This window comes from Corvus hawaiiensis, chromosome 2, assembly GCF_020740725.1.
Source record: "Corvus hawaiiensis isolate bCorHaw1 chromosome 2, bCorHaw1.pri.cur, whole genome shotgun sequence".
NCBI lineage: Eukaryota > Metazoa > Chordata > Aves > Passeriformes > Corvidae > Corvus > Corvus hawaiiensis.
The window spans coordinates 51,208,768-51,231,298 of NC_063214.1; the positions used below are offsets into that span (position 1 = coordinate 51,208,768).

General features: G+C 38.3%; 1 protein-coding gene across 4 annotated transcripts in view; it reads left to right on the top strand.

Annotated features, from left to right (window-relative positions):
* The window catches only part of WASF3 (WASP family member 3), a 65,769-nt gene that overhangs the window by 19,379 nt on the left and 23,859 nt on the right, over window positions 1-22,531 (top strand). The window contains exon 4 of one of the 4 annotated variants that reach the window (XM_048294939.1): window positions 615-711. The exons of the other annotated variants lie outside the window; for them this stretch is intronic. The gene's annotated coding sequence lies outside the window, so the exon portion shown is untranslated. The remainder of the gene's footprint in view (window positions 1-614; window positions 712-22,531) is intronic. 4 annotated transcript variants of the gene reach the window in all.

Sequence of the window (22,531 nt, forward strand, 5' to 3'; positions counted from 1 at the left end):
GTCCCTCGAACTGAAGACCAGTGATGAATTTTGGAAACTTGTCCAGAAGGTTATAAGTTAGCCTTGTGAAGGAGGTTTATGGTGTGCTGTATTAGGCCCTGAAACAAATGTCAAAAGCACTGCTAACCCAGGACACTGGTAGCATTTAAATACTAATCTTATTGTGTAGAAAACCAAAATAAATTTACTTTATTCATGGTTGTTCATGAGATATTGGATTTATAAATTTGCATCTGTTAATTACTTTTACCCTGTATAATCTGTACTTTGTTCATGTATTGTCTAAGAGATTTAAACTAAATCTGCTGAGGTTGAATGTTCGTTTGCCTCAAAGTGCAACGGATAATAAAAGATTTATATTTATTGATATTAAACTAGCTGTGTGGGGAAATATTCCACTGCCCCCAATCTCTCTCAGCTGCCACACTCAGCACCAGGGGCCTTTTAGATGAGGACTGTCTGTTGTGTTGCTGGAAGAGTAGCACTTCCCCGTGTGACATAAGAGGTGGGACACACCTGGGGGGGGGGGTGCTAATGAAGGTCTACTGCCAAAGTGCAGACAATTTTGTTTCAATAAGTAAAGGTGATAAGTGTGTGTATATGTATATTTCCAGGGAGCTGCAGCTTGTTGGCTTCTGCAGTGGGAAAGAGAAAGCTTTTGAGCAGGGGAAGAAGCTGAAAAGCAGATTTGTTGTTCTTCCTTCTGAGAGGGTGAGGTTAAAAGTAGTATTAGGTACTTGCAGGTGAGACTGTTTTCTTCCTGTATTGCACACCACAGTGCTGCCTTTGGCAGAAATCACTGCCAGCCTTGCTTCAAGGTCTCTGAAAACCGGTAAAGTATGCAGCAGTGCTTTAGGAGACTGTTGTTAAGGGTACTGTTCTCCTGTGTCCTAGAGCTGACTCTGTCTATAACCCTGGCTATGATCCTTTGCCACACTTTTCCCCTCAGCTGAAATTTGCTTATGCTTATTTCAGTTTTGAGTTCTGAGTATATACTTGATGATACTCAAGATGCTTATCAGCATACATGTTCTGAAAAAGATTGCACTTTAAGTTAGGAAAAAGAATTATTCTGGAAAATGTGTGCATTCACAATGTCAAATAGAAAACCATTTTGAGGAGTGAAGGAATCAGGAGGAAATATGGAGCACAGAGGAATGGGACAGATATGGCAACAGCCTTTGAAGGAGAAGGGTGAAAGAAAACCCACTCTTTCCCTCTTTACCCTTCTTGCATTACCCATTAAATGGAAAGGTAACCTGATAGTTATGTACTGAAATCGTTTGGAAAAAAGATCTCTTGCTCTAGACGTCAAAAGTGGAGGAACTGTGTCAGGGAATGTAAGTAGTCTGCAAAAAAACCCCAAGAGTAAACCAAATGGGCATATCCAAGATTGAAAATATGCTTCACTACTAGATTAGTAGTTTAGCATATTGCTTATTATTTAGTGAAGCAGTGAATGTTACAGCACTGTTATATTTGAGTTGCATTTCATGATGCATGGAATCATCATTGCTTTTATTTGTGAGAAGCTATAGGAATTAGTTATTACTAATTATAGTAATAATTAGTAATTAGTAACTAAGAATAAGAACCTTGGGTTTGGAATATTTTACCTAGGTTATATTTATTCATAAAACTTTAAAAGTTATTTTGACATATTTGCTGTTTGTTCTCAGTGTAGTTTTATCAAATATTTTGTTTCTTTGTGCAGTTTAAGCCAAACTTTCATGTAGAGTTTAATTAAAGTGTTTAGTGTTTAACTAGTCTGGAGTTAAATGTAACTGAAGAGTGTATAAAGACAGTGCTGAACATACTTGAAAATAATCAGCCTTTAAATTAAAGGAAAACCCCAACAACCTAATTCTAGTAAACAAGTTCTAATTTTTGGTTGAACATTGATCATTCATGTATCACAAACGTTCTAACTGAACATACAATTTGGAAACTACCTGATCAATAAAATGAGAAACTTGTACTTAAAATAATGGTTGATTTCTATAGAAATGTAATATATTTTCTTTTAAGATTTCTATTCAAAGAATTTCACTTAAAAGTCATAATAAAAAATTTAAACAGCTTAATTCACCTGTTCTGCATTTGTAGTGAGGCATTTGAAATTAAGTCACTCAGTTTGTCACTTGGATTATAGTTGTGCCTTGTCTTGCTTCTCTGGATTTCCTACTGTGTTTTGCTAATATAAATGCCTCCAAAAGTTGTCAGGTTGATAAAAATACTACATTAAATGTTTGTAAACGTTGCTGATTGCTTAGAATACCATCCTGTGTGAGTAGCATGCACTGGCTTTCCTGAACTTCTGTTATAAACCTACAACACTACAGTACAAAAGTGTCTTCCACAGAAAGTTAGCATGTAGTGGGGAATTAAGTACCAGATTCAGGGCTTGAAAACAGCCTCTGATGCTTACTAGCCCCAGCTGTCAGTTCAGTAGACTACCAGAAGAATTCTTTTGTCATCACATACAAGCAGTTCTAAGAAATACACCTCTGCACTTAGTTTTTCAGATAAAATATTGCATATTCAGTTACACATTTTGAAAAAAGGTGTTAAAAGTGTATTTGTGATTGCTGTGTGCTGTGAATACTCTTGCAGTCTTTGGAAATACTTTTACTGGGAAAGCAACTTGGATACTTTTAGTCAGGGTTAAATCAAATCTATATGCTAAGACTTTTGCCTGTGCTATCTGGCTCTTCAGTTGTGTGACCTGTATCCTTTAATCTTCATGGCTGCTAAATTATAGATTTATTTAGTAACTTAAATTTTTGATTTAAAATAAACCATTAAGAATAGTTCCCTGAAGGAAGGAAGACTCTAAGAATGTGGCGGAGTGAATATGAAAAGTAGGTTGGGCAGAAGAGAAATAGTCTCTGGAGAATGGTGCAAGGTTTTTGGACTACTTGACCAGCCAGAAGCTGCAGATCACTAATTGCATAGCAGTGGATGGGGGGAGTAGTAAGACAAATGTTTTCCCAGTGGTCTCCTGGGGATGGAAAAAGACCTATGAGAAAGGCAAAAGTATTACAGAATTCTTGCATTTCAAACAGTAAAGCCAAAATGAGGTAGAACTGGTTTTGGGAGAGACTAACTTAAAACAGGATAGAGAAGTGATCACAAATTTCAATCTTGAGGTACATGCATTTTCTAGGAGCTTTTCTTGTTTTCTGTCTGTTTTTGATGTCAGGAGAGGCTGAATATTTGGGCTTAACTCTTGCCTGTCTGGGGTTAAACTCTTCAGTATGCACTTATCTACATTTTGGACTTGACTGCATGGTGTTGAATTCAATTGCAGCCTGGAAAAATGGGTTTGATGTAAACAAATTTCTTCTCTTTGTGTATTAAAACTGGTGTCTGCACTGTGAGAGCCTTAGCATGCTCATCACATATAGATATATTCTTTGTTATCACTGTCTGAGACTGGGAAATTTTCATTTCTGCAAATAAATGCAGTCATTGGCCTCTTCTCTGAACTCTTCTGTGATTGGCATCATAATAACTTCCCTCTGAATTATGCAGCTAGTGCACAGGGCTCTGCTTGAAGATGAGGTTTAAATCTTGGTTGTCTGTGCAGTGATTAAATAAATCAGTTTCTAAATTTAACTGATGTAGTTAAATTACTTTTTGAACTGTGTGTAGATTAGTCTCTAATGGCTTGATTTTTTTCCATATGTGCTTGTAGTCTGTGTAGATTACATTGATTATTTTAAAGTGTAGGTAAGAGCAATGTAAGTATTGATAGGTTTGTTACATAATTTGGTGGGGTGTATGGAAGATCCATCTAATCACAGATAACTTTAAATTACACTCTTTGAGAGTTGGAGTCAATGTGTTTGTGCCTACAGTTACCCTGTCAGTCCATAAAAAACCTGGTCTCCAGTCACAACAGGTTTTGCTTGGTTTGATGTGATTCTCAACCTCAGGAGGAATGCCAACAACCATAGCATTGCCCACTGGAGCCCCATCACAGAGATGGCAGTGGCAGTCCCTTTTCTGTTTAGCAGCCAGCTGGCCACAGCTGTAGTTGAGAAATCTATTCCTCTTGGATTGTGGGATCTCATCAGCTCAATGGGTTTTAAACTAATAATTGTATTTCACAGGAGAAGATTTTATCACTGGTGTAACAGCAGCAGCACTGCTGTGAGGGAGGCAAGCTTAGATTAGGTTCACTTCAGAATTCTGCATCTTTCTTTGTTTCTGTTGTATGTTTTAAAGGAAAAACAAAAGCATCCTGAACATTAACATTCCAGGATTTAACTCTGGTTCCCCCCCCTGCCTGCCCCATTTTCACTTCTACATGTTTTAGGTCCAAAATCTACTTACCAGTGTTAAGAATGGATATCTAGAAGTCTTTTTGTTCAAAGCAAGTTAATGATAGGTAATATTGAAAGTGTTTTGGTCCAGTATGCAAAATGTTTTGAAGCAAACTCATGGCAAAGTTCAGTACTAACCCTTGTGGAACTGGAGGGGGGGAAATAATCAGCTGGGGTTTTCTTTCTTGAGGAATAGGTGCCCTAATTGATTTGAAGCTGCTTTCTTTAAGTTTACGAGAGACTACAGTGATCATCAGGATCTAGATGGCTGCCCTTTCTTTTTTAAATTCAGGAATAAAATTAAAATCTGCTTCATCAAGACTCATTGTGGTCTTATACTTTTGCTTGTAAATAAAACATTAACTTTTAAAGCTTCCTCATTTTTTATGTGCAGTGTGTGTATTTCACAGAATGGATAAGGTTGGAAAGGACCACAGAGGGGCATCTGGTCCAACCTCCCTGCTCAAGCAGGGCCATCCTGGAGCACATGGCACAGGATTGTGTGTAGATAGTGCTTGAATGTCTCCAGTGGGGGAGACTCCACAACCTCTCTGGGCAGTCTGTTCCAGTGTGTGGTCACTGCACAGTGAAGAAGTTCTTCCTCATGTTCAGCTGGAACTTCCTGTGCATCGGTTTCTGCCCGTTGCCTCTTGTCCCATTGCTTGGCACTGCTGAGAAGAGCCTTCAAGATAAAACAGACTGCCCTTAAATTATCTGGTTGCAGCTACAAAGTAGCCTAAGCTATGCATTAAAACAATTTAAAATAGGCATTAATGGATCCTTATACTTAAAAAATAGAGCACTGAGTCTTTGCAGATAGCTGTCTGGTGTAGCCTGTCAGCATTCTTTTAGTTACAGGACTCTTTCTTCTGAGAGAAACAGTCTTTAAAATCTGTCTCTGAATAGTAAACAGTTTTAATAATAAAAAAAAGAGAAATGTTTTGTACCAAATAGGGCTTGTTGGCAGACACTGGATTGTAAAACTGCAGGGGTGAAAGCGTAGTCGGAAGGATTAGTTTATATCTCTCTTCTTAGTTACCAATGCCTCAACTCTTGTTGGACCAGCTGGCAGCTTCCAAAGTAATAGTGAGATGTGACATTGCAGAAGCGAGGTGTGGAGAGCAGAGCCCAAGTCAGTAGAGGAAAGCAGCTGTAGGGCATGTGAAGGACACAAGTCTTGGTTGCTGTGTTGGCAACTGGAGTGGAGAGTATGCACGAAGCAATGGTAGTGAAGGAGGAGATAAAGCACTGTCAGTAGGGCTGCTATAAAGGAGGAGAAGGTTGGACTGTGGCTCTAAAATGTGGGCAGGGCATCTTCTCACCAGTATAAAACTGAGTGGCGTCAGGTGTTTGGCTGAATGCTGATAGATGCAGTTGGGAAATATGAATGTGATCAGTTCAACATGCAATCTACTTGTATACATTTTATGGCTGGTGATTAATGGTAAACAGGTAAAGAAATGTTCTGTTCTCTATGAATTACAAGATCAATTTGGATTAAATTTGGATTTTAGATCGAAAACATAGAGAGAATGGTTCCTTAATTTTTTTTAATGGTTTATCCTTGATTCTATCTTAGTCTCTTGGAAAAGAAAAAAGGGACCTTCACAATTTACCAGGAGCTAAGGGCAGCTACTTTTCTTGAGATGTGATGGTACCTTTCATCAGATAAGTGACTTCTTGTTCCTGAGAAGAGGATACGATACCAATTTTTGTCTTGAGCTGCTATCCATGCTCCTGTTTCAGAGTACTGTATACTTATTACAAAAAGTACATATTTAATATTTCATTCTTTGAAAGGAAATTTGGTCTTAAATATTTATGAGTATATGCTGCTTGTTTCTTTTTGTAAACAAACCACAGAAATCGATGTATACCAGGTTAGCATTCACTAAAAGCATGGTTTTCAGAAAGAGATGGAAAGGATACAGACATAAACTACTTATGTGGCTAAAAAGATAAGCAGAATTTGTAATGCACACATGGGATGTCTGTTTTCTTCTGTTCAGTAAAGTCTTTGTTGACCTACTCAGAGTTTGCTGGGATGCCTACGTGATTTTGGGAAATATAGCAGCAGAAAGTGGCTGAAAATTGCAAGAGCTCTGAGCTCTTTATTGTCATTGATTTCTGTTCCTACCAATAAGATGGACTGGGACTAGAGAGAATGACTTATGAGGAGCATCTGAAGACACTGTGTGTAAGCTTGGGGAAGAGGGTACTTTATTGCTGTCTACAAATTCCATGTGAGGCGGGTGGAAAGGGAGATGCTGCTCCAGCCTGTGTCCAAGTGTCCAGTGACAAGACACAAGGGAATGACGTAAAGCTGCATCAGGGAAGTTTAGATTGGATGTTAGGGAGAAGTTGTTCACTGAGAGTGGTGGTCAAGCACTGGAGCAGGCTCCGCAGGGAAGTGGTCATGACCCCAAACCTGTCAGAGTTCAAGAAGCATTTGGGCAACATTCTTAAGTACCCGGATTAACTTTTGGATTGTCCTGTATGGTCAGGAGCTGGACTGGACTATCCTCATGGGTCCCTTCCAACTCAGCGTATTCTATGACTCGACTAAAATTCTTTTAATATTACAATGTTGGTGCCATTTCTTGCAGGAAGCAGTTGCTAGTCTTTCAGGTCTTGTTACCTGGTCACTTGTGCTTAGCTTGCTGTTCACCTACACAACTGAACACTGTAACTGGGTATGAAATGGGAGTTTGGCTTGAATTGCTTTGTTTGTTGGGTATTTTTTCTTTTGTCCTGAAGCAGATTGAATGCTCTCACTATCACTTCCATGCTCTCAGATACAGGGGTAGTAATGCCGTAAACTGCTTTGACTTCTTTCCCCTGGATTAGATTTTTGCTGACTTCCAATCTGATTCCAGCATGAGAAGCAGCTCAGCCAGGAGCAGCAGCTATAATAGCACAAATGTTGAAACAGGAATAGGAGAAAGAATCCATTTAATTAAAACAAGGAGTGGTTGGCTTACAGCTGTCTTAAAAAGCACAACCTTAAGTGGAGCAGATCTTAAGGCAATGACTGGGTTTTGCTTCTGAGAAGGAAACATAACTCATTTTGTGGTTGAAACATTTGTTGCTAAGTACTGGTGTGATCTAGGTCCAATTTCTGATTCTTCTACAGGCCTTGATGATGGTGACCAGCACACAAGTGGCTTTTTGCTTCTCAGTGGTATAACTGAGGTGCTGCTTCTTGCCTTTCTCACATTTGGAGAGTAAATTTAATGTCACGGTGTACAGATATTGTAGGAATGCAGGTGTTTGGTAACCTTACTGTAACAGGCTTTGTGATGCTCCTTGGCAGTTACAGCCTTGCTAGGTTTAGGCAGTCTGTTCCTCTTTCAGTGGTTTTAGTTGGCTGTATTGCCAGGATTTTGCTGTGTGTTTGACTGCCAGTTAGTAAGGAAGATGAGGTCCTTCCCTAAGGATTGGGTGGCTGAGTGCATTATAGGGAGTGAGAGGATCAAGGAAGCTCTGACTCCTGTACATAGTTTTTTTTATTCCCTCCTCTTCTAAGGAGCCTTCGTCTGTAAGTATTGGAGGAAAGCATAATTAAAAAATACTGTCACATATTTTCAGCATTAAGATGATTTTTTTTTCTTTTTAACCTGTATTTGCCTCTCTTCTGCCGTCTTGTCCTGACAAAATTAAAACAAAATAAAACTGCTCTTTTTCAGCCTTTATATAGCAAATCAAAGCATGCTGAAACAACATTGTAGGATGTATTATGCTGCAGGTTTAGTTTGGATCCAGGATTATATTTATGATGCAAATACCCCAGATGTGAAGTATATGAACTCTTTCACGAGTCTAAAACCAAAAGGTTGTCTGTAGGAGCAGATGTGATGGTGTCAGCATCTAACAGGCTGTAGACTGAGAGCACTAATGTGGAACAAATATTCCTGTTTCCCTACCAAAAAAAGTGTATGCAAATGGACTCAGGATCATCACCAGCAGCTATTCTGCTCTGAAGGTGCTTATGCTCCTATTGTACCACACAACTTGCTAATGCAGTCTCTGAAGTCTTTGAATATCCCCAGAGGCTCACAGGTGAAAAACCTGATGGATCATGCTATTCTTTATTATGGAGTTGATGTATTTTGATGGTTTGTGCTTTTATTATACTATGTAAGACTATTTTCATCCCAGCTCACACTTAACATTCACCCACACTTGACATTGACTAAAAGAGGAGAATTACAGACATAGGTGTAAATCAGTGTGATGCTTTCAAATACTCATTGTTAGGTTCTGAAATTTCATAGACCCTTAAAAAAGCTAAGACATATATGTCTTGAAAAAAGACAGACAAAAGGTTCCACAAGGGGTATTTTAATGCACTGATTTGAAATACAGGAATAAAGCAGATTAAAAACATTTAGTGTTATCACTGATAACCTCTGCATCCCCAGTAATCTTAGCTGTGATTCAATGATTTTTAGCTAGGAGAAAAAGTTGCTTAAGCCTCTTTTTAGCGATTATTTGTATGTGGTAAGAACGCCTTTTTTTCCTTGAAGCTGGTTTCTGGAGCACTTCTATCCTGCCAGCTCCATGGAGATGTGTTGATACAATGCCAGATTTCATGGAACACAACTTTCTTTCCAGCCTTCAAGTGTTGAAAGGGGATTTTTACAGAAGAGTAACTGCTGAATTCTGTCTGAGACTCACTATGGTTTTATAGTAGCTTATTTGTCTCACAATGGGAGTTACTGTATGTGTAACGAGGAAATCTCTTCAATGCTGAAAATGAGGTTTTGTATGCCAATGTTACTGTATCAAAGCATGTTACTTGTAGTACTGCCTGACACTGACTTTAGCTTTAACACCCCCCCCCCCCAAAAAAACCCCTCCAATTAAAAAAACCCACAAAACCCCTACCCAGAATGCTAGTATAAGCTCAAAACAGCAGCAAAAAGAAAAATCTGAGGCCAGCATCATATGTTGAATTACTAAGAAGGTAATGGTGGGCAGAACCTTGACATCTGAATTTGTGATCCTAGCTAGAGAGAGGATCTGTCACAAAAGAGCCAGAAACACCAAGAGAGAAGGTAGTGTTTTGTATCTGGGGAGATGTAGCTGCTTACGATCTTGGTGTGCCTCACATATCAGTAACAAATATATCAAGTATGTTTAGATTTATGTTTCTTACTGCAGTTTCATTTCTCTTAGTATTCTGTTTCTGGTGAGAGGAACAAATGGATATCTGCCCATGTAGGTTAGTTTTGAAAAAATGTGTTCAGTATTGATAAGGGCAGGAAAAGAAGTATGATCCATCTTGATTTCTGCTGGACCCTATGTTACTTGCTTGTGATTCAGTTGTTGGAGTACGGGGAGCTCCTATACTTCTGATAACTGGATGTTCTGCTGTGCCATCTGTAACTATTACTATTTCATTTTATGAACTGAAAAATTACACATTGCGTATTTCTCATGCGTTAAACAGGAACGGCTTCTGTGATTAACTTGAAGATGTTGACTGTGTGGAAAAACAGTGAGGAAGATTACCTAGAAGAGGGAAATGGCATCCTTAGTGCTCAGGTTACTGTGCACAGGCAGATAACGTGTAGGAAAGACATGAAATGCATCTCCACCCTGGGAAAGTCTCTGACCAGAGCTCAGCCTTCCTTAGGCACCAGAGTGAAATAACCACTACACAAAAAGCTGTATTAGCAGGGGGCCTTGATAAGGCTGCTTGCGCTTTGTGGTGATTTTATTTGTGGGTGGTGGGTTGGTTTTTTTGTGTTGTTTTTCTTTGGGTTTTTTTAATTGTTATGACTGTCTTTGAGTGTTGCTTTGTGTCACTCATAGTATCTTTCTTGATATATGCACTAGTCCTTGATCACATGGCACTTTGGGATAATGCTGTAGTACGGTAGCTACCAGAAGATGGACTTCATAGGAACAGATGGCACACTTGGCTTAGGATAAAAATAGTTGGGAATTTTTGTCAATTCACTTAGAGTCAGCTGTTGGATCCAGACACAAAATATTTAGTTCACTTTTTCCATGAAAGCACCCAAAATAAATCTGTTTTTCCCCCACATAGACTAGTTGCCTTTTCCAGGTTTCTGATACATAGGGAAAGTCAAGTGTTGGTAGGAGTGTCAAAATCAGGAAGATTTGTGGTGTGGGTGTAAAGCTTCACCTTGAGGAACTCCAGGGATGTTGCTTTATTTTGTAATAATTAAAATCTTCATGGGCTGTCCATGTGTTTCCTGACACATACCAGGAAATTTCTGCTGCTGTTGTCTGGCTGTTCAGATGGTTATCAAAGTTGCTTTGACTGCAAGGTGTTTTAAGTATTGTGATGCATAGTGTGGTAGCCTGAAAAAGCATCATTGCAGTTGTTTCCCAGTGGTAAAGTGTCTCCTGCCTGGTGAGAACTGGGAGTGGGGCAGGTTTGTTAGGAATAGAGGTGGAGAATGTATCATGACAATTCAACATTAATCTTAAGTGCTTTTTCTTTTGCTGTTTGACCTACATCATTGGTCTTTTCCATCATCTCTGTGTGTCATATGAATAATAAATGTGTATGAATTACGTGTATATATAGAGCATGAATGTACACATGAATGAACTGTATTTGTGTGTATATGCATAAATGATATCCAGAGGATTTCTTGTATGGAAAAGAACTGTAAGAAATCTTGACACTTCCCTGTGACATTTTAAAATTTGGATTAACTGAATTATGTGAAAATGTAACACTTCCATGTGACATTTTAGATCAACTGCTGGGGATAAGAGAGTTTAAGAACAGTTGGGTTTTTTTTCTGAAAAGTCCTGTTTTAAAAGATTTTTCATGGTGAATATTAGATATGGGAAATGGGGAGCACTGTGTATTGCCATAAAATGGCTATTATTTGATATAAAATGGAATGTTTGATCCCTTTTTTACTTTCCCTTCCAATTTAAGGTTAATTGGAGTTCTGAGAAACAAATTACTGAATTTGCTTCTGGTTTAGCTTGAGGTCATTGGAGGATCTGAATGGCAAGTTGTCCCTGCAGGAGGGCTCCTGAGGCCTCACCAGGTGGCCTTTATCATATGGACTGTGACCCAGACAGTTATTTTGAGCACTTTAAATCCAGTAAGGCTCTGTTAAATGGGATCAATGTAAGTCAGCAAGCCTAGCTGCAACTTAGGTTTTCTTTATATAATCAAGGCATTTGCTTCTGATAACCCTTGCTGTTTGTGAAGGAGGAAGGCTGAGACAAATGTACTTCAAATGGTCTGCAGGCGTTATTTATACATTATTGTTGTCTAGAACACTAAGAAAAGGCTTGTTTATAGTTGCAGACTTTCAATATTCTATTACGAGTTGTTCCAGCACCAAATTGTCTGAAGTAGTGTAAAGAAATTACATGATAATGATTCTTGTCACAGAATTTTTCCTTTTCTATAGTGTGGATAAAATGTGACTGTCTGTAACGTTAAACTCTTGAAAGAATGTGCATCAGATAACCAAAACAGGCTTAAAGTAAGCACTGCAAGGTGTTTATTGCCGTCATTCAAGAGACTATTGAAAGAATCATACTTAAAATAGTTTTTTAGTGGTTTATCGTAAATTGGAACATGAAAAGCCACTCTTTGTCTTATTATTTTAATTGTCAGATAGATGAAGAAGGAGTTTGTTTGTAATGATGCTTTTTGGACTGCAGTCCAAAAAGATCCTGGAGTAGGTGGGTAGTGAACAAAGGAATTTCCTTCAGGTGGGTATGATTAATTGTTAATGAAGTACCAGTGTTAAATAAATAGCAGTTCTCTTGGTTTTGTCACATTTAATTTTTTTATTATTATTATTATTTGTTGCTTTATGGTATTACTCTGCTAGAAGAATTAGCAGGTACTAAACAGGTGGGAATCACTAGTGTTGCAGTACACAGCAAGTTACTTGAACCATGATTTTCTTTTAAGGCTTAATTCATGTTCACCAGTTCATGGGAATACTTCTGGATTTTGAGATAGTGGCTGATAGACGTTTTCTCAGCTGTCTGGGCTGCTGAGTTTTGCTGTGGAAAGTGGGAACTGTGTGGCTCTGTCTGCATAACAAACTCTGCTCACATCTGATTAAGATCCAAGCCTGTTTCCCAATGACATCTGGAAACATTTTGACCCGCTGGTGGAGGGCTGTTCCTGACCTAATTAGCTTGGTGTTATGACTAGCTCTCTGCTGCTTTGTGATTTTGTTCCTTTTGACTTCATCCGGTTTATACTTCTCACTGAATGTTACCATTTAGGGTACTAAAAGTCAAAACAAAATTAGGTTTTACAATCTGCTGCTTTTCCAGTCAGCGTTTCAGTACTTCTAAATTTTCATACATGTGATCATTGGGTATTCCAAGTACAAAGAGCTGAATAATTCAGCAGCCGTATGGCTCGCACATGTCAAGATGATACAAAAGGGGGGGATGATCAATCTAAGTCTTCTTTCCTGTGCTGTAGGACAAAGCATTGTTTCCTCCTCTTTCTTAACTCTGTTCTGAGTTTCTCCTAGTTCTGGCTGGGTGCTTCTTTTCAAGAAAGAAGTGTTATTTTTAAAAGGTAAATGTCTCTTGAGAGGTAGACAGTATACTGTAGTAAGGTATTTATATTTTCGTTTCTTTCAACTCCACTTAAAAAACAAAAGGCTACCGCTATTTCTTTATATGCACAAGCAAAATGTTTTTTAGCTGCTGTGCCAAACTGGACAAATAAAATTTAAACAAGCTCCAGCAAATGCATAGTGTGCACCTTTGCAGTAAAGACAAGTAATAAAACCAAAGGGAAACAAATGGTGACTCAGTTCAATTCTGTTTGCTTGAACAGCAGAAGGGACGATAATAAATTCTGGGGGTATAATACAGAAAGGTCATATGGAAGAAAACCGTGTTTTCAGTGCAGCATAAGTACTTTGTGATTGAAACAAGTCCGTTCTTAAGATAGCAAAAATGAAACAAGGGGCTCTTACATGATTTGAAAAGACATTTTTTCCTTTCTCTTGTGCATGCATAACATTTACACTGTATTTGGTGTTAGTCTAGCAGTATTAGGTTGACATAGTAAAATTGATAGTGGCAGTAAGGTTTTTATTGTTTTTTTGAAATGTATGAATGCAGTGGAACAGATGTTCAGAACAGCATGGAATATTCCTTGTTCCCCATCCCACCATCCCTTTCACACCGAGCCATCTGGAAGGGACTGTGAGCAGGATGAGCAGCCATCACGCTAAGAACAAGATTAACGTGTCGGCATCTTTTGTTGATACTTTAAACTGGTTGCTGTTTGTTCAGCGGAAAGAAACAATGTGAGGTCTCATGATCCCCTGTGTGCTAAGATCATTCACATGGCTATGGAAAGAAGGCAGAAGAGAAAATGTGATTTATATAGAACAATTAATAAATTTAATGGTAGTCAGTCTGGACTTAGACCCATACAGGCAGAAACCAACTTTTTCCCCATTCAGCTGTATTGATGTGACTAGCCACCTTTTACCATTAAGCACTGTGTCAGGTAATAGCATTCTGTTAAAACAGATTAAAATTTACTTATTTGTGAAAAAACTTCTGTACATGTTTTCCAGGGTTTTTCAGTTCATGCTCTTCATGAACTTTATTTTTTTACCCTGAATTTTTCTTTTTTACAGCAACAGGTATACCGTGTGTTGATGTCTTTCAGTTTACTCAGTTGGGTTCCTTTAGTACCCTTTAGCCTTGCATCTTTTGAGAGAAAGTGTAATTAGTGTTTTGGCTTAATGAACAAAATTTTGGTTAGAGAAAGGACAGCTTGTGGTCTAGAAGCAAGAGACTCTAGTCATGTGTGAAGGTGCCCTGGATCATCTGTATTCTGATACAGAATGAGTAGAAAAGGGTGGGTGGATCTGATACTGGCAGAGTGATTGGATTCAGTACAGCAAGCTATTGTATTGTGCACTCTGTGAACTTCTGTTAGATTTCAGGTAAGCAAATCTATTTCTGAATAGATAGCTGAGTAACATTGTGTGTCAAGGAAGACTAGAATGTGTCAGTGAAGAAGAAATTGTATTTCTAAGCTTAACACACAGGTTCAGCGGTACCACAGCGTATTTGTTACATTGTTTTGTGTTTCTTTCAACTGAGAGAATTTTAAGGTATGGAAACCTGAAACAGATTCAGGAAGGCTATTTGAAAAGGAGATGCTTAAAGTCTGAAACTACTACTGTAGTGCCGTAAGCTGTTCTAAGGGAGAAGGTAATCAGAAGAAAGTGACACAACCCAAGATCTCAGCTTTCATCTGTTTTCAGAGTAAAGATAAGCATGAGAAAAATAAGTGAGGGTAAAACTAGTTGAGGGATATGCATAGATGTTCTGGGAAAAACTTATTCTGTGAAGAAATGAGGTGATGGAATTAAGTAAATATTTGTGTTTAAAAAAAATGTACTTCAATGTGAAAAATATTCTGTGTATATGCTTTTCCTGTATTTTCATGAAAATGATAAGGCATGTTTAAAAAGTATAAATATTTAAGTGACAGGAGTAAAAAAATCCAGTGTAATTTGCTGGCAAAGATTTTTGCATGCTGGGCAGTGGAAAAAATGCTGTGAGTATAAATGGCAAAGTCCATTAATTTGAACAGTGAGAATTTAATACAGGAAATACATTCTATATTCCATACGTATATTGCAGTTGGGTGAGAAAAGTTGCATACTAAATAGAGATAAATTGGTGTTAACATTCAGTTAAGTGGCTTCATTAGCAGAGTGTGAAATACCTTTATTTCTTCCTTGAACAATGATGAAGCCATTTAATTGGGTGACATGTATGTGATCCCTTATTTTGGAGCAGGAGATGAAACTTCATCATAATCTGTCTGTATGTACTTCATGATGATAAGCTTTTTATTTTCTTAGAAACTGTGGTGAAAAGTATTGTGAATGGGAAAAAATATTCTTGGGATTGTGGCTTTGCAATGGTACAGTTCTGTTGGGAGGAAGAAGTTAATGCAATAACTTTGAAGTGGTACCCCAGTCTTCTTTTCTTCATGGAGGGACTCTTACTTTAAGCAGAAATTGATGAGAGCTTTGACACTATCGGAGAATGGCAGGTGCCCAAGGATCATCTTTAGCTACAGTGGACAGGTAATGCAAACATGGGGTTGTAGAACAAAGGGGGAAAGACCCCAGAGTACTCATCCTGGAAGCTGTAGAGAAAATACAGCAATTTCTGACTTCATAGTTGTTAATAATATTTTGAAGCCTTTTATATTACAGTATGTAGTGTCAAGGAGGAAATAGCTACTTAATTTTAGATTGGATCATCCTCAGGGCCTCTTCTTTCCTGCATTTGTGAATGTTATCTTTTCTGTGCATCTTCATAGTTAATGTGAAGTACTGAGAACTAAATTTAAAGTACCTGTAAGTGTTCACTACTGTGAAGATCTGTTTACCTTTTTCTCTCCCAACCTTTTAATTGGTGGAAATTCCTGAATTAATGCGTTCGCCTTTTAAAGGTTCTGCAGACTTCCGTGTGTCAGGCCCACTGTGTTAGCAGAGGTAGCTGTTGTTCTGCTTCTTACACGTTTTTTGGAGATGTGGAAGGTTGACTAGGAGAGTGTACATCCATAAAATTTTAGATTGTAGATAAGCAAAACTAATCACCATCCCTTCCCCTGTTGTCCTTTCTCTTTTCGTTGCTTAATGTCTTGATTTCCTTCATAATATCAGTGGACCATAAAATCTGCCCCGAAGATCTCAGCACAGACAAAAACTGTGCCAAATAAAGAAAAGAAAACAAAACAACCATCCGAGTTGGTGAACCTTCAGGAACATTTCATTGCAACAGACATTAAAGAGCTCTGTTAAAGAAACGAAATAGCTTTAGGGATTTCTGTGCCCATTTCATCATTGCTAATACTTAGATTGGTATGATGTGAGAGGAAGATCAGAAGTGGTGATCTGATACTGAGGAGAAAAAAACCTGCTTTTGTTCCAACCTTGACTGTCATTCCTTTCATGTAGACCTGGTAATCAGGAGGAAGATCTGTGCAACCAATGGTGATAGAATTGGCTATATATTAAATTGTAGTGAGGAGGACATTTTCTAGGCATTTCACTTTACATGTATTGTTGAAAGATGTTTGTTGTGGATAAGAAATGTTCTTGATTTTTAGTTATCCTTAGGAAATAGAATCCTATTAGACCTTGTGTATATTTGTATCAAAAGTCTGCCCTTGCATCAGCAAACTCCTATCAAAATGAAGAGAGTTGCATTAAAAATCACGTAAAACATAATAAAAATGGTATATTAACTAAAAAATACACCATCCCTTAGATTGGGGTAGCTCTAATAAAAGTAAAGTACTTGGTACTTAAAGCATGATTGTGGTTTAGTAAAACCATATTTTGTTTTGATACTCGTTACATAGTAATGTGGCTGAGAGAGGAATGGCATACCTGATGGAACTTGAATAGCTAGAAGAAACTATTAAAAATTAGTCTTGTTTGTATGCCTTTTGATAAAAAATTCTGGGGTAATAGAGAGCACTATTAAACAATAACTGATGACTAAATAGTCTGTATTGTTTTGTAGTATACAAAATGTGGATTCAGATTCTTGTTAGAGTGAAGCCAGTTAAAAAAACCCCACAAAACTTTTAAAAGTACAGATGAATGATGTTAGACGAATCTTGAATTCAATAGCTTCCAGAATATATGCTACTTATGGTTTATTTGTTTTTAACTTGTCATTACTGATCAGGTAGTAAATAACATTCAGCGATGACAAGTAGGAAAGGTTCATGAACATCAGGTTCTCAGTCATCTGGAATAAGGAAAAACCAGAAAGGAGCATGCATTAAAGGCACATTTATTCCTTTCCTTCCATTAGGATAAGAGGGATAGCAGTATTTGCACTCCATGTAGCCCTTTCCTTTTGTCTTGGGAAGGATGAAGATCCTTTGGAGGACATGGAGATCTGTGACAATGGCACTTCCACAGGGAAAAAAAAATATGGGGATGGGAGAGCATCTCCAAACCTGGTGCTTGGGGTCTTTCATCTTTCTGCTTTCCTTTCTATTCCAATTTAGTACATACATGAATCTTGAAGGTGAGTGATGGCAGGCTATCTAGAATTACGAACTTGAACAGGAAAATGGTCAATATTACCAAATTGGATGCCATTCAGAGATGGAAACTGTGTGTTGAATTGATTGTTAGGACATTAGATATGGGAAAACTTAACAGTCTGTAAAAGTTTTAAATGTTGAAATGCCCTAGACATGGAGACTGTGATTAGGACGTAGTGTAACTTGATTGTGTGCCTTGAGGTGAGGAAACTGACAGTATTTCTCTGGTTTTGATGAGGTGAAATGCAGTTCTAGATTCAGACACTGAAATTCAGGTGAGTGCCTATCAAAGCTTACACATGAGGTGTTTGAGCTCACCGTGTCATTCTTGTATCTATCAGGAGATGCAGGGATTTGGTTGTTCTTTGGGCTTCTGCTGAGCTCATATAGATGTATTCATACAAATTTAGGTGCTTAATCTTGAATGGAATCCCATCTGGTACATTACTCATGGCAAGCTGCGTATTCAGTCCATCTCGTTTTTCTTCTCCATAGAAGGAGAATTATGGTGTGTTCTCTTTTTATAGCGGTCTGGGAGATTCATCAATGGAAAGCTCTAAAGCTCTCTGAAAAGAATAGACTATATTCAGGGAGAATTTAGAATTGATGCATAGTAAGCTGTTTTTTGTGCTAAAATGTTCAGCTTTGTCATATTTTACTGGAGGATGTAAGAAGAAACCTCTGAAGAGCTTAAAAAAAGGCATTGTACAGTGTCTTTGAGAAAATGTAATAAGTAAACATTCACAAGTAGAGGGGCTGTGTAATGAACTGGAATTTGTTTTGTGGTATTAGTGAATATGTAAAGAACTTAAAATAAAGAACCATGAAATTCAGGTACATATTTTTAGCACGCGTGTAAATTGCAGTGCCTTTTTGGGGATGTGAAAGGATAAAAGGCAGGTTTGGGGGACAGCTGGTACTTCAGGTTTTTGCCAGTAGCTCAAGTATTTGAAAAACCCAGCTTGTCTCTTGTAATAGCTGTGCTCTGCTGTTGTTTGGAAAGATTGCACATGGTGTTTGTCATCTTTCAAGTTTGTTACTGTACATCTGCTTTCTACATAATTTTTTAAGAATCTGACTTGCAAAGGCAGTGTCAGACTTCTTGCATGCAGTTTAACAGCTGCTGTCCAGGGGAAGGTGGTCTGAGTAGACCTGGAGTGGTACTTCTGTGGCTGTGGGGGAAGCATGCAAAGAAAAGCAAAAATGCTTTGATTAAGTCTTTCTGTGCCACTCTTGCCTCTACAGCAGTGACTACTGGGATAAGTGCCTTCTAATTTTAAGACAAAAGGCAAATTGTTATGGAGTTGTTATGCAAGTTGTTATGGGAGGGGGAGAGAGAAAGAAGAGAAAGGGAGATGAGAATACTGAGGAAGGATGCAAAATCTGAATTTTAATGGGTTGATCTAAGCTAATTCAAGCTTTTGATGTCCTGTCCTTTCAGAATGCGTGTGGAAATCGAGTTGCTGATGCCTGGAGGGTTTGGAGAGCAGTGTCCGTCTGTACTCAGTCATAGTTCAGTCCAGCCAGATGTCGCATCTGATCCATGTCCAATGAGGCACGCATGGGTTTAGTGAGATGTTAAGCGACATCTCACCCTCATAGTTTTTCTTCTCTCCCCTTTTGCCTCCTCTTTCTGGTCTGACACTAATGTCTCATACATTTCCACTTCAGCCAGTTGTATATGTGCAATATAGCATCTTTCTAGATTCTTCATCTCTTGTGCTAGATGCCGCTGATGGTTTAAAGGCGGCTGTCAGGCATAGATGGCCTCACAGTGGTGATGAACCTGTTTATCCAAACTGTAAGTCTCTGGTTTCAGTGTGTGCTTAGCTGGGGTAAAATGAGTAAAAAAATTACAAACTTAGGATTGGGACCAATCTACTGCACTGACACAATTTTTGAAAATAATAATTTATTTGCATTAGAGTTTTCAATTATTTGTGGGTGGAAGGTGTTCTGGTATGGGCTGGGGTAGAGTTATTTTTTTTCCACAGGGGCTAGTAGGGAGCTGTGTTTTGGATTTGTGCTCAACCCAGGGCTGATAAACTAGAGATGTTATTGCTTAGCATGGCAAAAAGCCATGGCCTTTTCTGCTTATTGTACTTCGGCATTGGCAAGGAGAATATTGGGGATGCTTGGGAGATTGGGAGGAGACACAGCTGGGACAGGTGACCCAAAATGACCAGGTGAACATTCCAGACCATTTGGTGTCATAGTGTATAAAGTGGGGATAAGAAGGAGAAAGAAAGGGGGGATGTTTGCAATTCTTTGACTTCCCAAGTCACTGTTATGTGTGATGGGGCCCTGCTCTTCTGGAGATGGCTGAACACCTGCCTGCCCGTGGGAAGCAGTGAATTAATTCTTGTGCTTTGCTTTCATGGGCAGGTTTTGCTTTCCCCATTAAACTGTCTTTACCTTATCCCATGAGTTTTCTGTCTTTTACTCTTTTGATTCTCACACTGATCCAGCTGGTGGGGTAGGGAGTGAGCAACTGTGTGGGGCTTGGCTGTTGGCTGGGGTTAAACCACGACAGAAGAGAAGAGAAGTTATTAAACCTCTGTATTGCAAAATTGAATATGATTTCTAAATGCCAGTGTGTTTACTATATATAGTGACATCACAGTGACTATCTTGTCTAGGAAGAAACTGAGACTAAATGCGACTCAAAACAGGTGAAAGATGAATGTGGAAGGCAGTGGAATTGCCGTTGCAAATTCTTGTTTTCTGCTCCTGGTAACACACTCCCTTCGGTCAGGCTGTGTCTCATGAAGACCCTGTAATTCAGAGGCCTATTTTGTCTTGATTTCTTGCCTAACCTCTTGTTACATAGATTTTGAAATTAACTTAGCCTCACTTCTCATGCATTTTCTTAAAAAATATTACGTTCATCTGAGTTGTGTGTGGTGAAGAAAAAGGTGGTTGTGCTTTAGTAGTAAGGACACAAGTTTTTTTCTTAGTAATGGGTTAGTGTCTGAATAAGTCTGTAAGTGTTTAATTCAGTTAGGTGAAGTTTTTAAATTAGAAGAAACTTATTGCAGTTGCAGATTTCTTTTTTTCTTTTCCTCTGATCAGGAGCAGGTAGTGGATTGCTTAATTTGTTGCATATATTTACTCATCAGTGTTCAGTTTACCTTTTGGAATTGAACTTCAGTCTGAAATGGGGTTGCTACATAATAATTTAAATCATGCATTCAAATATGAAGGTTGTTTATTTTCCCTTACCCTCAGCCCTGGTGTGTGCTTTAGCCTGCTCTTTAGAGAAATGGGATTTCTTGGGTTGGTCTGTCACTCTCCTGGTAGCTCTTGAACACACTGGACCATTTCATCAGGAAGTGACAAGAAAATGAAAAGCTCAAACTGAAGTTGTAGTTTTCTTTAAATTAGCTTTTACAGGCAAGAAAGAAGATTATATGGAGAAGGGACTTAAATTTAAGAGCTCCTGGTGGAAGGCATTCTGATTGTACTCAGTGTGGTAGGTGTTTCAAGATGTAGCAGACAATTAGCTGGGCAGTCTGCAGCTAGCTTCCCACTGGGCCCAGTGTGTTGTGTGGGCTAGTGAGGAAGTTGGGTGAACTGCAAAAGGTAAGGGGGGGGGGGGGGGGCAGCTCTGAGAATGCTAGACAGAAAGCCATGGGAAAAACAGGCTTTATTCTGGTGGCCTTCTCATATAAAAATTTCATTTAGCACTAATTTATGCTTCTATTAATTTATTTCTTACAAATTATGTTTATATGAAATGTATTTTCACTGTAGCATTTAAATTACAGTGAAAGAATTCCTCATAATGACTTTTATTTCATAGCTACAATGCACTAGCCTGTTTGCAGAGTGTTGGTGCTAGATGTTGCTTTTCAGTAACAGTGAATTTCCAGTTTTGATTTATTTTTGATCAAGTTCAGAAAAATGTTTGCAATGGATATGAAGTAATATTTTGAAATGCATCTCTTTGTAAAGGAATACAAAAATATAGAACAGAAAACAGGAAGTTTTTTTATCAAATATAAAAATCGTTCCTCTGTTACCTCTGATGTGTTGTGTAAAATTTAGCAAACTCAGCTAACCTTAAATTTTGGCATACTCAAACTGTCTCATATTAAGAAAGACGTAAAATATAATTCAAGACTACTGCTTAGAAGTCACAAGCCTGTTCCTTCCTGACCTGTTCTGAAATAGTCTTACAGCTAAATAATTTGCTTTTTGTTCATTAAAGTTGTTAAGCTTTTAGAAATGTTCTTGAGAATAAAATATTTTAAATCTTTGGGCAGGAAGTCATTACAAAAATTACTGTGCAACATATGAAAGGCAAAGAGATCTTTTAATTTACTAATGTGATTTTAATTAGAGAAATTGAAAGGCTACTTTAATTGCTTTAGTACAGTAAAAATGAAATTTTCAGCTAAGTCTTTCCCAAATGAACTATGTCCTTGGTAATAATGAAACTTCATGTTCCAGAAAATTTCGATGCCACATGGCATATTATTCATGAGCAGTACATGGACATTGAATTTTTGATGTTAAAAATGTAATCAAGTTGACTGTTGTGTTAATGTCATTTTAAAGAAAACTGCTTTAGATGTTTTTGTTTTATATTGCTTCCCTTTTGGGAGAATTCTGTCTCACATGGGCATCCTTGCTCTCAAAGCTGCTCTCTGTAGGACAGTGTTTTCTATGCCATTGTGCCCTTTTGTGATGCTTTGAGATCTCTTTTTGTATTTGTTTTCCCCATTTTCCCCATCTGTCGTGGTTTAGGAATGGTACTCTGCAATTTAGTTCTTCCCCCCCCCCCCCCCCCCCGAGACTTTCCAAACCACACTGTCACTCCCTCGCTCATCTTCTCCCCCTTTTCCCCCTCTGCCCTTCACCCCCTGGGTGGCCAGAGAGGAGAACTGGATGCACAAAAAGCAAAGATCACAGCTTGAGATAAGAACAATTTACTGGAAACAGCAATGAGATAAGAAAACAAACAGTAGCAGCAGCACTATTTGTAAGAAAAGAATATAAAAAGAGAGAATGATTAATGTGCAAAAATGGTCACTGCAGAGCCTGCCTTGACCACAGCCAGGTTGTTCCTGACTGTAGAGGAACGCCCTGCTTCTTAGAAATGAGAGAGGAATCC